Source organism: Hippopotamus amphibius, chromosome 10, assembly GCF_030028045.1.
Source record: "Hippopotamus amphibius kiboko isolate mHipAmp2 chromosome 10, mHipAmp2.hap2, whole genome shotgun sequence".
Taxonomy (NCBI): Eukaryota; Metazoa; Chordata; class Mammalia; order Artiodactyla; family Hippopotamidae; genus Hippopotamus; species Hippopotamus amphibius.
The window spans coordinates 5912343-5936603 of record NC_080195.1 but is presented as its reverse complement, the minus strand read 5'-3'; the positions used below and the strand labels follow the sequence as shown (position 1 = coordinate 5936603).

At 37.9% G+C, this 24261-nt stretch overlaps 1 protein-coding gene across 2 annotated transcripts in view; it reads left to right on the top strand.

Annotated features, from left to right (window-relative positions):
* GPM6A (glycoprotein M6A) overlaps positions 1-24261 on the top strand; it is a 262782-nt gene that overhangs the window by 40844 nt on the left and 197677 nt on the right. The window lies entirely within an intron of this gene.

The window sequence follows — 24261 nt, the reverse complement described above, 5'->3', positions numbered from 1 at the left end:
CATCTCTCCCCTGCCTGCCTGCCTCTGCAGCCCTGCACCGTCCTGTTCTGCTCTTTGTCCCCTCCACCTCCCATGTTCTGACTGTGCTGTCACCTGATGTTCCCCAGACACGGCACGTTTGGACGTGTCATTCCTTATTCTTGGGATGCTCTTCGTCAGATCACTGGCTCCTATGGCCTGAAACCTTACCTATCTCAACCTGGCAAAGTAGGCTTTTGAGAGTTACTCTTTGTCACACCACCCATTTATTTATGCCAGAGCTCTTACAAGGATCTAACTTACTTACTAATTTCCTGTCTGTATCCCTACGCAGAATGGAGGCTGCGTGAGGCAGGAAATCTGTCCCTTTTATACACAAGTGTATCCCAGAACCGAGCACAGTGGCAGATGCCTGATATGGGTTGACACAGTGAATGAATGAATGGGAACTGATACTGACATTAACTCATCGGTGTCAATTGCTTAAAGCTTTTTCTGAAACATTAGTCTTTGGTGCCCCATCTTAGTTGAGACTCATTTTTCCACCTTTGAAACCATTTAACTTCCTAATTTACTTCACATTGAAATAAGTATTGTAAAAGGTTTGCAATTCTTTATACAGAAGCTGTATTCCAGAATCACGAAATTTAAACATGTGGGGAAAATGTTTAGTGAGTCCTTTTTGTGCTAACAAGAACATGATGTTTTTATTTCTCTTTTATTAAAATCAATTTGGTTCTCACAGCTTGTTTAGTGATATATTGTTTCTTATAACTGTACAAGTCATTTCATAAATTAAAGTTGTTTATCTGAAATTCATGTTATTCCATTTTGCTGCATCTCCCATAAAGAGATAATCGCTGTTCGCACTCACATTCTTGGCTTCTTCAGAGTCTTTTCCAGCCTCAGTAAATGATAAAAAAAACCCAACAAACCTCTTCTCAAATGGCTTGTTTTTTTATACCTGTCATCAGTTTTGATTGATGTTCTCTTTTGAAACTGCTTTAAATACTCCTCCTATTCCTGTGTGTTTTTTTTTAATAAATTTGTTTATTCATTTATTTATTTTATTGGCTGTGTTGGGTCTTTTTTTTTTTGCTGTGCACGAGCTTTCTTTTTAGTTGCGGTGAGTGGGGGCTACTCTTTGTTGTGGTGCGTGGGCTCCTCATTGCCATGGCTTCTCTTGCTGCGGAGCACGGCCTCTAGGCGCATAGGCTTCAGTATTTGCAGCACGTGGGCTCAATAGTTGTGGCTCTCAGGCTTAGTTGCTCCGCGGCATGTGGGCTCTTCCTGGAGCAGGGATCCAACCCGTGTCCCCTGCATTGGCAGGCGGATTCTCAACCACTACGCCACCTAGGAAGCCCTCCTGTGTGGTTTTGAGAGTAAAAAATGTGCACCGAAGGCCAAGGATTCCAGGTCTGGGAGGCTGGGGTCTGTACTGCTGTCTCCCCCGAACTGCCCTGGGGGAGCCTCTGAGACCTGGCCCTAGACGTGTGGCTGGTGGTTGCCTTCTATTCATGTGTGTGTTGTACTAATGTGAGCATGTTGCCGCATGTGACTAAGAATCAGGTGGTTTTGCTATAAATCTGTACCAAAAAGCGTGAGACCCCGAAAACTGTGAGTTTCTTATTTAAATTCTCTGCCCTGTCACTGTCTCCATGCAGCCCTGTGAACACAAGGACGATGTGCCCAAGGCTGTACTAGTGTTTCCCCGGTAATGTGTGTGTGTGTGTGTGTGTGTGTTTAAGGAATGATATGTTTCAGTCTATTGGCAATGACTGATAGGACGTAGAATAAAATTAATATGCATTTTATACATAGTTCTGCTTATTACAAAGACTAAAAATAAACAAATGAAAAGCAGCTTATCATTGGCTTATTCGGCCTCTCTCTTTTTGAACTTATGCTTTCCTGCTTTCGTTACCATAGTTACTGGCTTAATCATGGTGCACAGAACCATTTCTAATTACAGTAGATGCCAGCACAAAAATTAGTTTTTTGCATATCTTAGGCCACAAACAGCTTGTATGTAGCTTGTTTTTTTTGGCACTTTATTACCATACATCCTGAAACAGACATGTGTATGTCATTTTAAAACTGTTATTTTCTGCTATTTGTTATTGAGATGAAAATAAGTCTCTCAAGTGGATTGACGTTGAAACAAGTGATACAAAGGGTTTGGAAGAGATGACGGTTTTTTACAAGTGAGACGTCATTAATATTATCCCTAACATGTTAATTGGTAGCCATTAATACATATTTAACACTCTTTTCCCATCAGAAAATATTACTAAAAGGATGTCCATCATTTAGAAACCAAAATGATTAGATCGTATGACGAAGCAGTTGAGCCAGATACCACTATTTGAGCATTGATATTTTCTAAAAAATGGGCAGTTTACCTCAAAATTCCCCTTTAGCTCCTCTTCCAGTTATCCTAATTGTATCAATCTCGTTGGAGCAGATACCAAAAAAGTGTTGTAGGCATTTCTACTCACTTTCCTTATTATTTTGCAGCTGAGTAGCAGTTTCAAAGTATCAATGAATCATTACCAACAACAGAGATTTTAGAGTATGATTGCTTTTATGGACATTTGTCTTGTTAATGTGAAAATACTATTGTTGTTATTCTTAACTCAAATGTATTACCCGTCTTTTCTGCCTTAGTAAAATGTTTGATAAACCAAAGAGCATTATTTTCTCTCACAAAATTACAACATATCTTTCCCCCAAACATATAGGTGAATGTTTTCTATTAGATCGTTCAAAATAATTTTTTAAACGGGCTGTGATTGTACTGCCAAGTGTATTTGAATCCTATTTACATTGATTGATATGTACATTTTCTAAAGCAATCAACACAGGGTGCTTTCGTGACTCCTCTGGTTCTAAAACCTCTTACGTATTTCCTAAACGCTCGTCCGCCAGGCATGTTCAGTGTCACTGATAAAACTGTCCACACTCACACGAAGTGTATTTCTATCATAAAATAACAAAGGGACTAGTGCACCGTCATGGATCTGACCCTGTCTGGCAATCTTTTGCTGTTGTGTTCCTACCTTGACTCACATGGGATCTTTAAAACATGTGTGCATCTTCCCAGAAATAACATATGTAGCTTGGAATCAGGCCCTCGGGTTTCATTTGTGCTTACGGGAAAAGCTATGACTGCCAAACTATAAATGTTTTCCTGCCCGTTAAGACTGAAGCAGATAAATGTAAAATAAGAACAGGAAAACTTTTCTGCTACAAAGGCTAGATTCTTTTTCTTGCTTCTTCTGTGTAAAATCATCAAACCCTAGTTCTACGCCAAGATGCATCCACTCATTTGTAGTTTATTGCAAAATAAATTTTAGCTTCCAATTGAATTTTTTCTGACTTTTCCCATCTGGTAGACTTACACTGCAGTTAACAGCATATGATGAATATATTGTTATTAACTGAAATAACTTCAAAAGAAGCTCACTATTTAATTTGCCAGTTAAACGGGTGGAGTGGCCCCTCTTTAATTGGGGAAGACATATTTATTGGCTTTTTATTTGGTATTTTTAACTTGCCTGGCAGCAAATGTAAATCAGTTGGGAAAACATAATTAATTAGCTATCCTGATTTAAGAGAGAGGAAAATCTCTTAATTTGGATAACAGGTTTTCCATCAGGAAGAATGCCGATTATTAAGTCATTCACAATTCTCAATACCCAGGAATGAAATTGTAGACATGATGAAGATTTCTACACGAGCTTATCTGTTTTTTTACGGATTATTTGATATTCCTTTGGACTGCAGCAGCTGAGTGCCATTAGCTGTATTTGCTAGAACCATGTGGGGTCTTCTCAGAACTTATTCTGAATTCCAACCGTAATGCACATGTGACAGACATAACTTAGACTTCTGAGCTGTCACTGTCACAATAAACAGGGTTGACCTTTTCAGGCACAAGCACTTTGGAAACAATTTTAATGAACAAATATAGAAAATTTGCATCTTAAATATTTAATTTTTAAAAAAAATGATTTGAGGGACTTCCCTGGTGGTCCAGTGGTTAAGGCTTTGCCTTCCAATGCAGGGGGTGCAGGTTCAATCCCTGGTCAGGGAGCTGAGATCCCACATGCATCGTGGCCATAAAACCAAAACATAAAACAGAAACAATATTGTGACAAATTCAATAAAGACTTTAAAAATGGTCCACATCAAAAAAAAAAATCTTAAAATAAAATGATTTGAGAGTTAGCCTGAGGTGTAAAAAGATGAAACCCAGACCCTATGTTACCCATTCACTTGAGGCCACTCACATCCATATAAATAATTGGTTAACAATTTTTAAATTAACTTGGTCAGTTGAGAGTCACCTTATTGATCAGACCAATTACATTATTTGATTTCAGCTAGCGAGCCCACTTGTCAATTTAAATGCTGTTTTTCATTGTGAAAATTGGCCTCTTCGTTTAGTGTTTGGCTTTGTTCTGAACTTCATGCTTTTATATGACCAGTTTTTTGATAAATCAGTTTTCTTTAGATTTTCATTGACATTAATTTTAAATGGAATTTCAAACATAACTTGTTCAAAAAATTCAAGTAAATGCATCATATAAAATGTGACAATCCCCTTCATAGCACCACAGGGTTTCCCTCCCCCAGTTTTGCTCTCCAGTCTGTAGGTAATCACTTATCAACACGCTTTCAGGTTTCTTCCTAAGTATTTATTCAGTGACTCGTTCCCACAATAATCCAACATTTTAAGCACTGTCACGCAGAGCACCACATCTGTTTGTACGTGTTGGGCACATTCATATTTTGTATAACATGAATTTGGTCGCACTATACAAGTTCTATAACTGGTTTTTTATCTTCTGTAACTTCTTCCATAGAGGTGCATATAGACGCAGCTCATTTTCGTTAAAGGCTACGTAGATCCATTTTACGTATGCGAAGTAATGTACTTCCTGCAGGGGCATTTGAGTTCATTCCTTTTTACTTGTTGTTTACCAAAAATGCTGTCATGAGCAGTTTGTCCTTGAGTGCAAGGATTTCTGTTGATTAGACTTCTGAGACTAGAATGGCTAAGTCAAAGGGGATGCACATTTTATAATTTAATATTTTGATAAATTGCCTCCCGCCACATTTATTTCCATTTTAAATTCCATCTAAAAGCAGATGATGGTTTTGGTGTCCTGCACTCTTGGTGGAGCTGAAAATCATCAATCTTAATTATAGGTATATAAGAAAAGCTGTCTTTAAATTTCTTTGATTTTGAGTCCTTGAATTCGGGAGGATGAATTTATTTGTCATGTTTTATTCCTTGTATTTAGTAAATTTCATGTTTTATATATTTCTTCATAAGTAACACACACATATACATATATTTCTAGTTTGTTGGTATTTAAATGGGGATTTTAAAACTTCTTTATTTCTCTCAGTGAGTTTCTTTTCTTCTGGTGGTGGTTTTAGAAATCCAGGTCTTACAGTAGCTTTGGGGTGGCTGCAGGGATTACAGATGTACCCCTGGGCAGGCTTTCTTTAATGTCGGAGGGTAACTTCCTTTCTGTGTGATGACGGTTGTACCTTTGAGTGAGTAGTTCCTGAGAGCTGTGATAAACAACCATGGTGGGAAGGGATCTGCCACCCGGGAGACCAGCGGCGTAGGGGTGGGGAGGTGAACTGCAGGCTCTTAGGCAGCAGTGGAGACAGCGGGTTAAGGTCCATTGCGGTTGGAGCTCCTGGTAAAGCCATGTTATTCCCTCTGAGGGTTGGTGCTCAGCGCAGAGCCTCGCACAGAAGGTAGGTTAGTAATCATAGCATCAGTGTGAAACTAATCAAGAAGTCCACGTGGAATGAAACGGGACTGAGAGATTATCATTCCTTTTTAAAATAAGTTTTTAATATCCGCTTTGGAATTTTATGCCTGGTTGTGACCTCTGAGCGTGAGAAGGGGATTTGAACAATAATTTAATTTTATCATTATTATTTTTAAAAATATACAGAGAGGGTTAGCTGGTTTGGGTGACAGTCTAAAATATGGGACTATGCTTTATGGCTCAATGTAGTCATTATGAAGAAGTTTGTTATACAGTTTGTAAATATGCCCGGAGGCATAAATGATAGCTTCAGAATTATAAATGGAAGGAAAATAAATTAAATGTGAGGGTTTTATTGCCTTGCTGTTATGTGAAGGCGTATCTGAAAGCATTTATAGAAAGGTAATTTCCTTTTTCATATTTACTTTTATTGAGCTAGTTAATTTCAAACAAAACCCCATGCCTTTTGCAACCAAGAACAAAGCACTGGTATGTGTCCTCAAACAATATGCATTTTGGTATTTGAACAGTATCTTTTGAAAATTCTTGTGCCAACATTTATTGATAGGAATACAGTCTATGTAATTTCTCCTACATCTTCAGATTTGGGTGATATTTTGGAACAATCCAGTCACTACAACTTCAAATTAACAACTTAAGTAAACAATTTAGTTTTTACAAGTCATAAATTATTTGTTTGATCTGTAGCCAGAATTTGGCATATCTATAGTTTCCTAGATTTGTAGCGATAATCCTTTTCTTCTTAGGTGTTAATTGATGAAAGTTTGAGAATCACTGGCTTACAAGAGAGAATTCATGCTGTAAAATTAATATTTAAAAAAATCAACTTCATGGAGCAAAAATTTACCCATACTAAATAAAATGCACCCATTTCAAGTACAGCACGACTTCTGGCAAACGTCAACTGTGTCACCACCACCAGTCCTCAGAAAGATCACTTGTGTCCTCTGCTAGTCATCACCTGCTCCCCTGTCCCCAATCACTGATCCGCTTTTGCCCCTGTGGCTTAGTTTTGCCTGCTATAGAATTTAACATAAATGAATGTAACTTTTTGTATCTGCCTGCTAAAGCTTTTAAGATTCGTACATGTCAGATATTAAACGTCCATTTCTTTTACATGCTGACTAGTAACCCATTGCATGGATTTACAGTTTATCCACTCACCCATTAATAGACATTTGGGTTATTTCCAGTTGTAGTCTATTAAAAAAAAAAAACAAACTTTTAAGAACATTGTGTGCAAGTCTTCGTGTGGACACAAATGTTCATTTTTCTTCATTATCTTGGAGTATAATTGCTGGGTCATGTTGCAAGTATATGTTTAACTTTGTAAGAAACTGTCAAACTGTTTTCCAAGATTCTACCATTTTACATTCCCACCAGCTGTGCGTGAGACTTAGTGTGGCTCCATGTCCTCACTGATACCAGATGTTGTCAGCCTCTCCATTTCAATCATTTAGAAGGTGTATAGTGGTATATTATTATAGTTTTAATTGGAATTTCTCTGAAAATTGGAGATGTTGAGAATCTTCATGAACTTTTTGATCTTTTGTATATATTATTTTTTGAAGTGTCCTATCCTTTGCCCAATTTAATGGACTTATTGATTTGCTTGTAATTAGTATTTGCATGGAATATCTTTTCTAATCTTTTACTTCTTAACCTATTTCTTTCTTTATATTTAAAGTGTATGTCTTACAGAGAGCATATAGTTGAGCATTGCTTTTTTATACAGCCTGACAATCCACATTTTACTTGCAGTATTTATACCTGGAATATTACTGTAATTGATAGTATAAGTGGGTTTAAGTCCCCCTTGTTATCTTCTGTATGCTTCATCTATTCTTTGTTCATTATTTCAGTTTTTCCTGACTTCTTTTGAATTGAGTATTTTTCCCATTCTTCTATTTTGTTTATCAACTATATCATATTTTTACTTTTTCGTAGTTACTCTACAGTTCACAGTTCATCCTTTAACTTATTATGGTATTAACTTGATATAATCTGTATCTTCATGTATAATGTAATAACCTTAAAACAGTTACTATTTCCACCTTCCTTTCTTTGTCTTATTGTTGTCATACATTTTACATTTGTATATATCATAAATCTGGAATACTTTGGTATTATTTGTGTTTTCAACAATTATCTAAACAAGAAATGTTTTAAAGATGAGAAAGTGCCTTTAAGAGATACTTATCTATTTATCATTTCTGGTGCTCTTCAGTCCTTTATGTAGACCTGGGTTCTATCTAGTATCATTTTCTTTTTGCTGAAGAATTTCCTTTACTATATTATTGTAGTGCCCCTACTAGAAATCAATTCTCTAAGATTTTTTTGTTCAAAAAAGTCTTTATTTCACCTTTATTCTTAAAGTATATGTTTCCCAAACATAGAGTTTGAGGTTGACAGCTTTTTTTCCTCAGCACTTTAAAAATGATGTTCCAGTGTCTTTTGGATTGCATAGCGTCTGATGAGAAGTCTGAGATCTCATCTTTATTCCTTTATGTGAAATGTGTCTTTCCAGTCTGCTTGTTTTTAAAATTTTCTTTTTATCATTTGTTTTCAACAATTTGATTATATGCCTTGGTGTGATTCTCTTTGTGTTTATATCTCTTGAGACTTCTTAAGTTTTTTGGATCAGTGGATTTAGAAATTTTATTAAATTTGGGGAAATTTCAGCCATTATTTGTCAAAATGTTTTACTGTCTCACTCTCTTTTTTCTTTCTTAGATTTCAATTACATATATATTAAACTGTCCCAGAAGTCACTGAGATTCTGATCTTTTTTTTTTTTAGTCTTTCTGTATTTTAGTTTTCATGGTTTCTATAATTATATTTTCAGCTCTTCATTTATTCATAATAGAGTGGGCTATTAGGTCCCTCCAAGGCTCATTTTTAAAGATATTATGTTCTTTATTTCTAAAATTCCATTTGTTCCTTTTAAATTTTTTGGCAATTTAGTAATAGCTGTTATAAAATTTTGTTTACTAATTTCATTGTCTCTGGCACTTAATGACTTATGGGTCTGTTCTATTGAATGATTTTCCTTCTGATTTTCATTTTTAGGAATAACTCACTGGTTGTCAGAAGTCGTGAGTGCTTGGATTTTGTGTCTTCCACCAGGAGTGCTGAAGCTTGTTTTAGCGGGAAGCTAAGTTACTTGCAGATCAACCCGATCCTTCTGGACTTGCTTTTAAAATTTGTTAAGACATGTTTACAGTTGTCTTTACTTAGTGCTAGTTAAGCCCTGGTGTTAAGACATGACCCTTCCAAGGTGTCTACTGATTGCCTTGAGCCTCAACATTTGTTGTCTATGTGGCTGGTTGAAATTTAAAAACTCTCTGCACTTTGTTCAGCATATGTCTCCCTGGTGGTTAGTCTATATAGAACAGTGATTTAGAGCAAGATCTCTTTAGCTGATTGCCTGGCCTCCAGTCCTACCACTTGTCATGAGCTTTTGACAAAGTATGTAACCCCTCTGTCTTAGCCTGTTTGGGCTGCTACAACAAAATATCACCAAGAAGGTAGTTTATAAGCAACAGAAATTTATTTCTCTTAGTTCTGGAGTCTGGAAGTCTGAGATCAGGGTGCCAGCATGGTTGTGTTCTGGTGAAGGCCATCTTTTGAGATGTAGACTGCTGACTTGTCACTGTGTCCTTGCATGGTGGAAGGGTCTAGGGAGCTCTGTGGGGTTTCTTTTATAACGGCGCTAATTCCATTCAGGAGGTCTCCACCTTTATGACTCAAGCACCTCCTACAGGCCCCACTTCCTAACAGCATCATCTTGGGGGTTTGGATTTCAACATATGAATCTGGGGGGACATATAGCCATTCAGACCATAGCACTTACCATGCCTCAGTTTCTTCATTTGTAGATAAGAATAAGATACATTATGGTACCTACATCACAGAGTGGTTGTGGGGATTAAATGTATTGACATGTAAATCACTTAGAATATACAATGTAAGTGCTCAGTAAGATTTGAAAACTATTATCAAACCGTTAATACTCTTAAATGTAGGATATTAAAAATTATAATTGTACAGGTGTGTGTGCGTGTGTATTTATATAGTGACTCATGTATGTATATACTGGGCATATTGGTTATTGAAACCTCAGGCATAGAGTCTGGGTTGGGAGTAGAAGGGGTTATAAACTGATAGTTTAGGGTTGCCAATTTTTAAATTTTAGCTGATAAAATAAAAATTGAATTTCAGATAAACAATAATCGTTCAGTATAAGTGTGTCTTAAATGCTGCATCGAACATAATAGAGAATCATTTGTTATTTATCTACAATTAAAATTTAGCTAGGCATCTTGTATTTTTTCTGGCATCCCTACCTGCTCTCCATGAACAGAGGAAGGATGGAAGCAATCTTAACCTTTACAGTAACCTAAACTCAGGCTTCAACCGTGGTTACATTTGATAATAGTTCTCTCTGCCTCAATTTCCTCCTCTGTAAAATGGACACAAGAATAGTGATCACTGCATAGGGTGGCCGTGTGGATGGAGATAGGAGAAATAAGTGCTTAAACTGTGCCTGTGTCAATCTAAGTGCCCAGTAAATATTCAGTCTGATGTCGATGGCTGTAATAGTGATTATTATAACAAGACACTGTGATTTCTACCCTTACTGTTTGTTTTCATTGTTGTTTTTGATTTTTTAAATTAATTAATTTTTCACTGTGTTGGGCCTTCATTGCTGCGCATGGGATTTCTCTAGTTGTGATGAGCGGGGGCTACTCTTCATTGCAGTGCACCGGTTTCTCATTGCAGTGGCTTCTCTTGTTGCGGAGCACAGGCTCAATAGTTGTGGCTCGTGGGCACTAGAGCACAGGCTCAATAGTTGTGGCGCATGGGCTTAGTTGCTTCTTGGCATGTGGGATCTTCCTGGAGCAGGGTTCAAACCTGTGTCCCCTGCATCGGCAGGTGGATTCTTAACCACTGCGCCACCTAGGAAGTCCTTGATGGTTTTAAAATTAGATATGACTTTCTGTTTCAAGAATCTGATTGACAGTTTATCTAGGAAGAGCTGAATACCATCACAATAATGGAGAATTAATTTATAAATTCTGTGCTGTGCATTGTCAGGATCTCAAATGTTGCACCACATAGTTATTTATCAGAGTATCAACTGTCTAATAATACATCGTACCAGAATTATGTAATATTAACCGAGAAGAAAAAGATCTATGTTTGGGAAATAGTTGTACTGCCTTCCCTGTTCGGTATGTGGGAGGAGTGGAATGCCCATTTTATCTGCAGGAAAAATGCCAGGATTCTTCAGAGAAGTTTTCAGATTATTTGAATAGCTTTTATTCTGAAGAATTCAAAGGGATTAAAATGAAGTTCAGTGTTAGAGATGCAAAAGAACCTCACCAAGTGAAAAAAAAGATCTTTTAAGATTTAATTCAGAGTTGAGTATAGTCTAAATTTAGCTTATAAAGTGCATAAAATAAGCTATATAATACCCAGAATGCTCCTTAGGAAGATGACTTCATGTTGAAACTTTTTTCAAAAATAACCAAAGACAGGTTTATAAAGTTTTTATTCTTTTAAGTTTAGGCTTATGTTACGCTTTTTGTTGTTAATGCTATGGGCTTGTCTAAAAACCTTCTCTTTAAGAAGACTTTTACATGGAGGTAGTCTTCATGATGAACTAAACTGCTCTGGTTTTTGTTTGTTTTGAAGTGTCTGATGCTGTTTTCAATCAGAGGCAAAAAAGGCACTGTTTTTACAGGGCACTCTTATTAATGAGAGAATCTTGCTTCAGTGGAGGGTGACCGAGCGTTGTCTCTGTGTCCGTGACAGGGACACCATTCACCTCTGGAGCGCACGTGGCATGTCCAGTAAAGTAAAACAGTTGCTGGGGGTTGGGTTGTCTGTGCTGAAATCGGAAAGAGGAAGGAAGTTGAGATGAAATGACTTGTAGGTTTGCCTTTATCTGTAGGGGATAGGTACGTTCCTTGGGAACAGAGGTGAGACAGAGCCAACTCTTCCTTTCAAAACACCGTTTGGCTCCAGTTGCCCTAAGACAGGTACACGGCCATGACATTGACAGGGGAGCACATGCCTTCCTACGTGATGTGAGATTTCCGTTATACTCCGCACGCGGTGTGTCTGCCTCTGGCAGCGTCAATCACATTCTACTTTATCATTTAATGGTTTAAATACTTCTGTCTCCTGCTAAAGTGGAAGCATAAGACGTGAATAGCCTATTTTTGTCTGTATTTACATCTGTTGCATCAACTAATAATGTGATTTACACATGCCCAAGGCTCTGTACACATTTTTTTTGAGAATTGATGGGCCATGATAGCTGAAAGGAAAAAAAACAAAAACTATCTTTACTCCCTGAATACTTATGTAGTCCAGATGTGTGGGTTTCCCCTACACCAAGCAGTTCTGGCAGTAACTGCCTGGAGCGAATACCATTCCCACAGTCCTACAGCCCTGCTACCCCCACCTCTTATCCTGAAACACGCCCCGTCAATAAATGTGCTCCAGGACAACTGCAGATGAATATTATTTTATTGTATTTTACTAACTGAATTTATCTTTGTTTAACCCAAAGTCTTACCAATAGGGATATGCCTTTCAGAAAATAGCTACAGAGCAGTGGACCTCTTAGAAGAGCCCCTTGTCTTCCAAGTCCTCCCGGCTTCTTGAAGCACCAGCTAATGAGGTTTCGTTATGAGACTGAGCTTTCAAAATATTTTGACTGAGATAGGTGATTTCAGGCATAGAAAAATGTTCCCTTGTTTTAATGAAAGTGTTCTAAATACAGAAAAAAAAAATCATTGGCCTTTCATCATTGAAGTCTGCTGTTGTGCTGCATGTCATAGAGCTGTCATCTTTGATTTTCGTGGCTATTTCTGGTAAACCTGTTGCTTGTAAAATTTCGTTTACTTCTTTTACTTAATCACAGGCCTGAAACTATTGAGAGCTAATGTACATTTACTTAGTGCACATAAGCCTTCGACTTCCAGCATGAGGAAGCCTCGTTCATGATTTCCTTCTGCACTGGTCCCCGACGAAAGAAAGTGTTCCAGGAAATGTATACTATGGAGATGTGCAGTAAAATGTATTTTCGATGACTCCATCCACCCAAATTAACCAAGGACATAACTAATTAATAATAATTAGAGTGCTTCCCTTAGAGCTTCATTAATTTTGAGAGTTTGATATTAAATAGAAATTGCTATTCTAAATCGGAGTTCTTTGGTCAATCAGACTGCTCTATAACAATGAGTATGTTGAAATGTGATGAATCCGAGTTAAATACACTTATTCCTATTCTAACTCTTTGGCATATGATAACTCAAAAAGGGAAAAAACCCGGACGTTTTCATGGCTTCCTTTCCTGGTGAGTTTCAGTTCTCTGTGCCCACCCATGCCAGCCAGGCCCCCTGCAGCTCCTGCTGGTCAGTAAACATCTTCCTTTTGAAATGACTTCTAAATCCATGCCTCTTTTGTGCCAAGCTTTTCCAGATGAAGTTTTAAATTTTTAATGTTTATTTTTGGAAGTCGTAGTGGAGTGGGAGTAAAGTCCCAGTCCTCTCAGCCCGTAACACTTGTTAAGGCATCATATTTCTAGGCACTACATGTGGCCAAACAAGTAAAGGGAAAAAAGCTGGTTGACTTTCCTAGGTTAGGGATTTATGTCTCCAGAGCAAGATTTTCCCAATATATACGTTTTGAGGAGAACACCTTCCAAGCGGCAGTATTTCATTCCGTTTATTCTGACGTTTTTGTCCCAAGTCACCATCATGTTGATGAGGAAGTTTGTATTGTTAAAGGGTGTATTGTAGGCTTCTGTGCAATACCTGACTCTTCCCAGGCCATCAGGTTTCAGAAAGGATGAGTTGGCTCAGTCATTCAGGACACCCATTTTATGAAGCAAAGCGTAAATCTGTGAAAAAAGGAGAAACTCTTCTGTTTTCTGAATAATCTATTTTCTCTCTAGCAATGACTGTCATTTCACATCCTCCTTTAAAATGAGGACAACAGCTTCCTAAACAGAATAATCCTTCTACAAACTAGTTAACCTAAGGGACGCGAGGAGGTAGAAATAAGGACGGTTCATTCGCATGAGATGACTTATAGCTTTTTCCTTAATCAGTGCTGTCTTAAATAAGGCTACCCATGGACAAAACGTGCAGCACAGCTAATGAAAGAGCACAGGAATAACGATTGGGAGACCTGGATCTGACTGTCACCTTGGGCTTCGGCCTGACCCATGGTCTTCAGTTTTCTCTTCCAGGGGTTTGCATGTCTCTTCCAGCAAATGCTGTAGGCTGTATTCACCAGGTATGGGTGGTTCTGGGGGTTCTGTCTGGAGTGAGAGCAGAGTTCCCACAGGCTGTGGACACCGCATTCCTTGTCTGTACCTGAACTGTGGTCTGTGAACGGCACAGTACTTCCAGAAATGATTAGACATTTCTCAGGAAAAAGAATCATCCCCTCAAAGCCACCTTCTTCTGTCCCAATAGGTAGTTTCAGAAGAGAAGCTCTTCTTGTGTTGGTTTCCAGATTTTATCTTCTGTGCACTCTACAGTAAAGACAGTTTCCATATGTGTACCCATAGATGCACACGTGTAGATTCTATGCATATATCATTGCATTTATAAATATGTGGATGGTGAAAATGTTGGAATAACTTGAGATAAAGTCAACACTTTTCAAAATAATATTTTGTTAACAGCATAGACAGCTATTTGGTTTTACTAAAATATTATTGTAAATGATAATATTTTTATTGTAAGCAATGTAACTAAATAAACTCCCATATATATGAATGTGAGTTAAAGCAGTGATATATAGGTCTGATTTTAAGTAGAGTTTATTTTATTATATGGTTATTAAATTTGAAATTAGTACTCCTTCAATTGGCATTTCTCTGTAAACCATAATATTTTGAATTGTCAGTATGCTGTCTATAAGTGAGGCTCTCATAAACTCAGAAAATTTGGCTAAATGAAAAGTATTCTTAATTAAATATTCTCGTATTATAAAATAATAAACATTTCAGCTCAGCTATTTCATAAATACTGTCTTTGTGCCTCATTTCAGAGTAATTTTCTTGGACAAATATATAAAATAAAATTTGTCAAATAAGTTGATTCTTTTGAATGTTTTATTGAATTTAGATACCATGCAACTGTAGGTCATCTCAATTTTATTTTGATCTCATACACAATGTAAAATTATCCACTAAAAAATTGGGGCTTTACTAAAAGATTCTTCCCACAAGCCAAGCTATTCCTAAACACAGAGAATTTAAAAATTAAATCTTGAAATCCATTTGCTCTCTCACTGTCCAGTGTGTTCAGTTCTTTCCTTGCTCTTGTCTATTTTTTTCTGTTCTATTTTATTCTCAGTAATTGCAATTGACCTGAAGCTTCAAAAGGCAACATTTTTGGCACTCCATTTTTTGAATATTTTGAAAGAGCATTCAAAATTTAGGAAACTTGTTTATAAATGCATGGAAATGTACATAAACACATGTAACTTTTGACAACTACAGCTGTATTTTCATTAGTGCAAATATTGAACTAAAAACTAGTTTGGACATAAGTATGAATTATAATTCATTTCAACCAATTTCAATTACATTTATTAGGAATACTGTTTTTATTCAAAAGCTATGCTTCAACAAAATTTGTATTCACATTATTACCATAAAAACAATTCTTTTTTGTCAAGTGATCTTTTTAACTACAGTAGTATTTGCCATAACATTACGTGTTTCAGCTTCAACAGAATGAGCTTCTAAAAGCTTTGTCTCAAATATATTAAATTAGATTTTAAAATTAAAATCAGTCTGGGAATTAAATTTAACTGATTTTCTTTTTTGTGCTTTTATTTGAAGGCTTTATGACACAGGATCATTTAACTGTTTGTGAAGTTCGTTTGCTAAATGAACAGCATGTTAATAGCTTTTCTTGTGTGCATAGGAAGACTTGGAATGAACTAATGCACAAAATTAATCTAGAAGTCAGGCAACTGATGAAACTGCAGTCATGCTTCACAGAGTGCAGTGAAAACACCTCTTCTGCAGCTTTTCATCCTAAATCACTGTGTTCAGGTGTAGATTTGTGTCTTCTGATTGTCACGTGGTCAGGCACATCACCAGGACTCTCAGCGGACAAACATTTTGAAAAATTACGCAGTTATCCTCAACTTCTTTGGGAAACGGAAATTTGGTATTCTGTATTTTCATTAAACACGACCTGTAGCTAATTGATGCCAAGATGGTTCATTGCAAAAGGAAAAGCTTTGCCGGAAAAAGTTATATAAATAACCGTAGGTTCAACGATTCAACCACGGTAGCCCGGGTGCTGAGACGTCTCTTGGCCTGTCCTCGGGAGAAACTGCTCAGGCTCCGTTCCCTCATCTCTTTCCCACACGGCTCACCCACAGCTTTCCATATCCCTCACCAGTCCCTCTGATGGGGGGCTCGGTAGCTCTGTCCCTCTCATAGTCTTCAGCAAGGGCCGTTGCACATCTGGGCAGGACAGCACGTGGCCCAAGTGGCGGCTGCATCAGACACTCCCCGCCCCCCAGACCACCTCCGTCTGCCCCAACCCTGGTGTCACATGTGCTGCACTTGATCTTTGGTTGCACTGCATGCTGTCTTTGGAAAGAGGATTCAGTAATATTGCATTTGGAGCGGGTCAGAGGGTGCCTGAAGGAGACTAGTCTTCTTTAGACGTAACCGTGTTTTAAAATGAGAGCGCTGATGAAAATTCTTTAATAAATCATTGTCTCAATCTTAGAATATGATAATTATTCCTGTTTCTATAAACTGCTAGATTTCCAGCCTCTTTGTGAGCCTTCATCAGTACTGCGTTGGGAAGAAGGAACCGAGCACCCCCGGCTGAGATGTTCTTGTTCCATCTCTAGTGTTTGTGCCCAAGGCGGAGGCTCCTGGGTTTGCTCACCACCACCTGGTGACTTTACTACACTGAAGAGGTCTCTGATTTCTCTCTCTCTGTGACTAAGTAAGCAAGTTTAATATTGAAGGAGTACAGAGAGGGTCGTCGTGGCTTCGTATGTAGGCCACTCCCTGGAAGCTGATTTTGTCATAGTAAAACCAGTATTTTGAACTGAAATAAATGAATAAATAAATAAATAAAATGAGAGCCCCGTTTGCTGCACAGTGTGTCACACGCTTCTACATGTGGCTGGACCAGAAGCAGGAAGTGGAAAGTGGAGGACGACCCCACCCATCTTGGCTAATTCGAGTGTGGTTACTAATAACGACACTTTATTTGAAAAGAAACATGTCAAGGCCAAAAAAGTGGAGCCCTCCAGGCGAACCTAAATGGCCCCCCCAACCTGGGAGTTAGGACCCTCGCTCGTCCTCGTGCCTGTCGCCGTGTGGCCTCGGGGTGGCTGCTGCACTGGAGGCCCTGGGCTCAGTTCGGGAAGGGGAATGACCGGGGGCTGGGGAGGGAGGCAGCGCGGATGGGACGTACCCGCCTCGGAGCCGTCCTTCTCCCCAGCAGACTCCGTTTCCTCTGTTCCTGCGGCAGGTGTCTGCTCTCTCCTCACTGGCTGCTGTGTGTCACTTTCTCAGGCATCTCCTGGCCAGGACTTGGGTGCTGAAATGCAGTGTTCTTCCCACTACACATTCCCAGGGCTCTCTTCCTTTGGAGTAAAGTGTTCTTCTCAGGAAAGAACGTTCTCACATTATTAATCTTTTCAGTTGTATGGTGTATGTAAATTATCCGCACTACCAAATGTCAGGAACTATAAAGACTGCCTTTGACAATGTGTGTAAGATCTGTTTAACCCAGATATTGCCAGAGATTCAGCACTTGTTTCTGCAGAGATGTATGTATAAGTCAGTGGTGATATGGATAATGACAGAGTATCTATGAACTGATGCTGTTATTATCATATCCTAGGTAAATAACAAGTGTGGACTGCATCATAATTCAACAGTATCGAGCTAAAGATGAGCTCAAAATGCACTGATGAAATTATAGGACAACAGTATTTTGGTGGACAAAGATGTGCTCCCCATTTATGATTGCTAATTCAGTAGCCCTTTCCATCCAGAAAATGGATACAAGAGAGTGAAAGAAAATTAAAAGGATGGTCATAACCAATTAGATTTTATCTTGGGTTGATTTAAAATTACTAGTAATTAGGGATTTTGCTTGAAGGCTTACAAAAATTGTAACATGTAAATGTTACTGCTATGGTATACTCCAATAAGTAAATGCAAACTCCCACTCCCAAAACAACACAAAATGAAGAGGTAAGAAACCTAGTGTAGCAAACAAGGTGATAGATCTTGATCAGATTTGAATATGTTCTGTAGAGTAAAATCTGTCCTATTCTATTCTTCCTTAAAAGCTGAATTTCCAGAAGGTGTTAAACTCACTGCATACCCCAAATTAGGTCCACGTAGTGCTGTTCTTAGGAGTTCCTTGATTAGTTATTTCCTGGTCTTTAACAGGTTATGAAATATTTAATCTCCTTTGTGTCCCATTTTTTTATTGAGAACAATAGTCCTTGATTTTTTTTTAAAGAACACTTATTGAGATACAGTTAACAGACAATAAACAGCATATATTTAGAGTGTACAATATGGTATCCCAATCTCCCAATTCATTCCCCCCCAACCCTCCCCGCTTTCCCCACTTGGTGTCCATGTGTTTGTTCTCTACACCTGTGTCTCTATTTCTGCCTTGCATTTCCTCTTTCACAGTTGTTAGCATTCGCCTTATGTATTGAGGTGCTCCTATATTGGGGGCATATATATTTATAATTGTTATCTCCTCTTCTTGGATGGATCCCTTGATCTTTATGTAACGTCATTTCTTGTCTCTTGGAACATTTTTCATTTTAAAGTCTATTTTGTCTGATATGAGTATTGCTACTCCAGCTTTCTTTTGATTTTCATTTGCATGGAATATCTTTTCCCATCCCCTCACTTTCCGTCTGTATGTGTCCCTAGGTCTGAAGTGGATCTCTTGTAGACAGCATATACATGGGTCTTGTTTTTGTATCCATTCAGCCAGTCTGTGTCTTCTGGTTGGTGCATTTGGTCCATTTACATTCAAGGTAATTGTCGATATGTATGTTCCTGTTACCATTTTCTTAATTGTTTTGTTGTTGTTTTTGTAGGTCCTTTTCTTCTCTTATGTTTCCCACTTAGAGAAGTTCCTTTAGCATTTGTTGTAGGGCTGGTTTGGTGGTGCTGAATTCTCTTAGCTGTTGCTTGTCTGTAAAGCTTTTGATTTCTCCGTCGAATCTGAATGAGATCCTTGCTGGGTAGAGTATTCTTGATTGTAGGTTCTTCCCTGTCATCACTTGAAATATATCGTGCCACTCCCTTCTGGCTTGCAGAGTTTCTGCTGAGAAATCAGCTGTTAACCTGATGGGAGTTCCCTTGCATGTTATTTGTCGTGTTTCCCTTGTTGCTTTTAATAACTTTTCTCTGTCTTTAATTTTTGTCAGTTTGACTACTATATGTCTTGGCGTGTTTCTCCTTGGGTTTATCCTGCCTGGGACTCTCTGCGCTTCCTGGACTTGGCTAGCTATTTCCTTTCCCATGTTAGGGAATTTTTCAACTATAATCTCTTCCAGTATTTTCTCAGGTCCTTTCTCTCTCTAGTCTCCTTCTGGGACCCCTATAACGCGAATGTTGGTGTGTTTAACATTGTCCCAGAGGTATCTTAGGCTGTCTTCAGTTCTTTACATTCTTTTTCCCTTATTCTTTTCTGCATCCGTGATTATCACCATTCTGTCTTCCAGGTCACTTATTCGCCCTTATGCCTCAGTTAATCTGCTGTTGGTTCCTTCTAGTGTATTGTTCATTTCAGTTATTGTGTTGCATATCTCTGTTTGTTTGCTCTTTAATTCTTCTAGGTCTTTGGTAAACTTTTCAATCTTTGCATCCAGTCTTTTTTCAAAGTCCTGAATCATCTTCACTATCATTATTCTGAATTCTTTTTCTGTAAGGGTGCCTATCTCCTCTTCATTTAGTTGTTTTTCTGGGGTTTTATCCTGTCTCTTCATCTGGTACAAAGTCCTCTGCTTTTTCATTTTCTCTATCTTTCTGTGGCTGTGGTTTTCAGTTCCACAAGATGAAATACTGCTGATACTGCTTGATACTGCTGTCTGCCCTCTTGTGGAGGAGGCTAGTCCTTGATTTTTTGGTGGGATAGGGCATGGACGTCCTTGCAGAATCTGAGGAAATATTGAAATTCTCCTTTCCATGCATGAACAAAATTCTGTTTTAACCTTGGGCAGTTTACAGGTTCTGGAAGGCATCCATGAACCCGTGGAATGCAGATTAAAATCCCTGTTACGTTGCCTGGCCAGTTAACCAAGTGAATTTATAACCTGTTTGCACATTCCTTTCTTCTTTTTTTTATGGAAAGAAATTAGTCATGGTTGTGTATTATAAGTGTTCTTTTTAAAGGATGGTTTTAATTTAACTGTGTTTATGATATAAAGTTAGCATAGTCTGAATGGAATCTGTGCCTGCATATCTTGGATGATTTGCAATTTGTGTTTAATCTTAAGATTTTTTTCCTAATACGTAGTTTTGCTATCTCATGGCATTTGCAGAGTAATTTCTTTATCTTTTACAACTCTAGCAGTATTGCAGAGCCACTTTCACGTAAATTAACTAGTGCGTGTCAACTAGGAAACGGATACTTATCTCAGAATTACCAAGAATCTCCAGTTTATCCCTGCCTTAACTTACCATCTTCTCCCAGGATACTCACGTGGCACTTAAGAAGAACCTTCCTGGGGGTATTTATGGAGAGTGATGATTTTTGATATAGTAGCAATGAAATATTTTTAGGTATTTCACGATAAACTACAAAAGCTGTTTTGTTGTATAAGTGTGACAGAAATACTATTGTAGTGCCATGCAGCTGAATATGTTTTTATTAAGCGTGAATAACCACAAGGACCTGCAGGAAGGAAGATTGTTTGACAAGAAAAGCCAATTGTTAAAGCATAAAAGGTACAACCTAGGTTGGTCCCTCCTGCATCTGTTTGATTCAGATAACATACTTTGAAGCTCATCATCGCAACAGCTCTACCCAAGGCCCCCAAACCACGTAGCAGAAACCCTTCCAAGAAACTCCTTTTCTCAGCTTTTCCAGTGTGTATAATGGATAGACGTCATGCGTCTATTTGTAACCTTTTACTTCCTTCTCTTGGTGTCTCCACCTGTCTTTTCCTAACGTTGTATTTTCAGTTTATTGAGGTATCATTGACAAATAAAATGGTAAACTAGTGACCGTGTATATCATGGTGGTTTACTCTGTATACGTCCTATGAAAGGATTCCCTCCGTCTAGTTCGTTAACACAAGCATCACCTCACGTGTTCCTCGTGTGCACATATGGTGAGTAGAGGACAGGCTCTGTCCGCTTTAAAGTTTTCTTCAGTTTCAGTGAGACTTTAACTCACGACCAAAGATGGCCAGAGGTGAGAAGACAACAGGAGAAACTGTGAAAGTAAGACTGTCTTTGCTTCACGGCATCCTTCAGAGGGGTCTAGACGAGAGAGCAAGGGCTGAACAGAGGGAGTGTGCTCTTTACACAGAGGACACGCGTGGATCTGGACACACGAGGGAACTCCCGCAACTGAGATAGCTATCCCTTCCCTTATAGGGAAGTTCTGAGATAACAGCAAGCTTCCAGACTAAGCTGGATCTCTGGTCAGCTACACAGAGCAGCTCACCGTCCTTAACTAGTCTGTGACGGTAATCACTGCAGCGTAGGGGGGGAAATGCGGTCTTTTAGTGGTGTGCTGATTCCAAGTGGGAGTTCTCATAATTTGAGAGAAAAGCAGAAAATGTGTGTTTGGTAGTAATTAGTAGTCATGGGCTCATCTACTGATTATGTCTTTTTAGCAAAGATGAAAACTTTGGCCCAATTCTTTCTTTACCCTTGTGTACTATTAAGTAGAAGGCTGCTCAGAAGTCTCAGGCAAAGTTCACTGATGCTTCTAGTTAGGGTGAGTTTTGTTGATGATTAAAAAAGAAAAGACCTTCTGTTTTTGAGTGAGAAATGTTTGGGTGAACGTGTCAGCTATACTTTAAGCTTATTCTGACCCAGCCATCTCTTTTTGTCTGTGGGTCTCACTCTGTCACGAAGGTGAGATCCTCGATTTGAGGATCACATAGATATTATAAGTAACTTTTATGATACACATGCTTTATAGAAGTTCCTCACCAGAGAAACATTACATTTAATTAGACTGCCAGAGACCTCATTCTTACAAGACAGATCACCAGAAGAGTTGAATTTTTAAAATAATTGGTGGGCAACAGTCCGAAGCAGATATTTTAATTAACTCTACAGTTATTTTTAGATATGTTGAAACTGTACCCCATCCTATCCTAACTATCAAAGGTGATCTTGCCACCTTCTCCACTTTCAGATCAGTTTATTAGTGTGCTCAATTTTGCTTCAAAATATGAGGCTACAAAATCAGCCAATATGAAAAAGGTCTTTGCCTTATTATTCTAAGATATCTTATGAAATAATAAGACAGATAGTAACATCTCAAGTGAAAATGAACAAAAGACATAGACAATTCAGAAAAGAATGGGGATAAACATGAAATAATTCTTTCTTGTTAATATTCAAAGATATACTAAGTAAGTAAAAAAAAAGATATACTAAGTAAAAAATGATGTGCTGGAGCTTAACAAATTGCTGATGATTTAAAAATAGACATTTCTGTATATTTCATATATTGCATTATAGACATATTTTTTGAAAAAAACAAAAAAACAAGAAACACGTTATACAGCTTTCTCAGTAAACACCAAGAAACCAAGTTAAGAGCCTTCCAATCCAAACTCTTAGGTTAAGGAAATGCTGTCTTTAGTTACAAGCATTCTGTTAACTCTTGCTAAGCTTTCTTCCCTATGGAAATGGTCAACAAGAATTTGAGACATCTTTTCAGAATTTGTCTAACATCAACACTTTTAGTTAAAGATGGGAGCCATGCCTATACCTTCTTGTTATATACTAACATTTCTTCAGAAACGGTTGCAATATTGAGTATCTCCCTTTTTTTCCCTACTTAAAATTTTTTCTTCTTGATTCTGTTTTTTATTTTTTCAAAAGCTTCTTCTACACGTAACTCAACAGCTGCTACTCCCAGCACCAGTTTCATTACTTAAGCCAAACTTTGCCTCTCTTACAAACTGACAGATTCCCAGCTTACATCCTTATAGTTTGTCCGATGTATTTAGAGAAAATTCAGAGCTTGCACATATGATTATCATCAAGTTTGTGTGAAATATCTCTTCATTGTAAAGTTTCTCTTTTTCTCTCGTTTTTTCCCCCATTTTCTATGTCAGGGTTTTAAATTACATATGCAAAATATGCCCTCACAAAACTCTTCATTGTGAGACTACAATATGTTAGAAGAAGAATTATTATAATTTACTTTTGTATCTGGTAAGATGTATTACTAAAGTATTTTTTTCAGTGACGTTTTAAATGAGATAGCTGTTTTGAGTTTCACGAAATAGGGAACTAAGGAAAAAAGGATCCAATTTTTTTTAAATTACAATAATAGTATATAATTCCTTACAAATTACCCACTTGTAAGGCTACTTTGTTGCCTCTCTATGTTGTATTCTTTAGAAAGCTTTCTTCTCCTTGGGTTGAGATTTCTTGAACCATTTGCTATTATTTTTCCACTGCTTTTTTTCCCTGTGTTTTTGTATCAAATCATTTCTCCCACATATTAGAGTAATTCTAATATTATTATATATAAAGCCTAATACAATATTAACTCTAATATAATATTAAAAACTCACAGTTTTAACCTTTATCCTGAATTATATTTTGTTTTGCCAAATTTATGTTTATTAAACAATAGTTTCCTTATATTATTCATCAACTCTCAACCCTTAAGTACTTCACTGTTACTCAGTGAATAGAGTTAAACAGTTAAACTCACTGTTACTCAGTGAACAGAGTTAAACTCACTTTATATCTGGCCTGATACGATCTGTGCCAGTCCCCGTATTAAACCTTTATAACAGGATGCTAAAATGGAAGTTTCAGCTCAAGTGCAAGGAGGGATTAAGTCTTATGTATTAAGGGAGGAAATTAAGAGAGGAAAACCCTCTTGCCAACACTTAGAACATAGAAAGTGCTAGAACATCTTGAGTTTTTTAAAGGGTAGCTCTGTACTGTGTCTCATTCTTCTCACCGTCCTCCCCCTCAAAAATGTATTCTAAGGAGAACACTTGGCTAGCTGAATATACGCCCTTGCCATTTGGTGGACAGGGTAGACTAGTGTCTAAGACACCTGAGAAATCTACATGTCTAAGCTTCAGGGAGTTATTTCACCCGCCAGGTTAAGCAGGGCCTAGGATATGTGAGTGCTCGCTGTGGACCACGTGTGAGTGCGCCAGTGAAGGTCACGGTATGTGCTGCCTTAGGCTGTAAAGCAGG